This window comes from Dendrobium catenatum, unplaced genomic scaffold, assembly GCF_001605985.2.
Source record: "Dendrobium catenatum unplaced genomic scaffold, ASM160598v2 original_scaffold_112479, whole genome shotgun sequence".
Classification (NCBI taxonomy): Eukaryota; Viridiplantae; Streptophyta; class Magnoliopsida; order Asparagales; family Orchidaceae; genus Dendrobium; species Dendrobium catenatum.
The window spans coordinates 1-1,177 of NW_021430914.1; the positions used below are offsets into that span (position 1 = coordinate 1).

The following is a 1,177-nucleotide window of genomic DNA, read 5'->3' on the forward strand; positions in this document are numbered from 1 at the left end:
GAAGAGGAAACAGAGGAGCTAACCAACCAGGTAATTTTTAAAGATATTCGCAGAAGTAACTTTTCTTCCTGTGAAAACAGTTGGAAGAGTAATGGTTATTTGCTTTTAAATGTTATTTTAAAATAGCATACTTTTGATTTGATTTAATCCTGATTTATGATGTTTAGGTCCTGGATGAGATTGGCGTGGACATTGCATCACAGGTACCATTCTGTTTTACAAGAGTTTTCATACGGTTTATATTCATCAAAGTGAGAGTAAGCTGAATATAGTTATTTGCTTTTTACCTTCTTCAGCTGTCAGTTGCTCCTAAAGGTCGCATTGCAGTGAATAATAAGAAGGTCGATAATGCTGCAAGGTAATATTCCTATTTTATAAACTTGAACACGATAACAATCAATCAAATCCCATTCCTTGTATAGATTGCAATTTTTGTTTAGTACTGCAAACACTCCCCAACTAGAATTTCAAAAGTTTTCAAATTTTATAGATTTTTGTGCATTAATGATGCGCATACGTGCATTTCATAAGAGATTATTAAGTGCAGAGACCAGACGCAGAGAATTGTTCGGTTTTATCTCTATGAACAATAAAAGCGCAGTAGTGAACAATAAATGTGCAGTGTATTGTGCTTTTACTTTTCATAGAGATAATCCAGGCAGTTCTCTGTGTTCGATTTCCATACAGAATAAATTCTCGCATTTTATATGAATGGAAATGTATTCCATATTATGATATGATTCTTAACCTTTTTGTGTAGCGTAATGCTTTCTTTGTGATTTTACTGAAAAGATCCACATATGGCAGAACTGTAGCACCGGAAACTGATGAGATTGATGATTTGGAGAAGAGGTTGGCATCCTTACGGCGAGCCTGACTGAATAATGATCATCGAAGTTCTGCATGAATTTGCCTGTTTAATATTAACGCTTCAGTTTCTTTGTATTCTTTGGATGTTTCTTCCTAGAAATAGATGCATCTTTGTATGGTATGCATTTGCGAAATCATTGAAGAATTGAGAAATATTTATATTTTTCTGCAATGGGATTTACATACATATTATTGAGTGATAATATTTTGTTTTAGATAAGATAATGTTGATGGTATTTTTTATATAATTTAGAGATTAAGGTGCTTATGTAAATATTTAAGAATTCAATGATATGAATGTAAGGGC

The 1,177-nt window shown here is 32.6% G+C and overlaps 1 long non-coding RNA gene across 1 annotated transcript; it reads left to right on the plus strand.

Annotated features, from left to right (window-relative positions):
* Positions 1–1,073, plus strand: LOC110100683. The gene is made up of 4 exons (XR_002303578.1): positions 1–30; positions 168–203; positions 297–358; positions 808–1,073. It is a non-coding gene; the product is annotated as an uncharacterized LOC110100683 (long non-coding RNA).
* Positions 1,074–1,177: the final 104 nt, after the last annotated feature.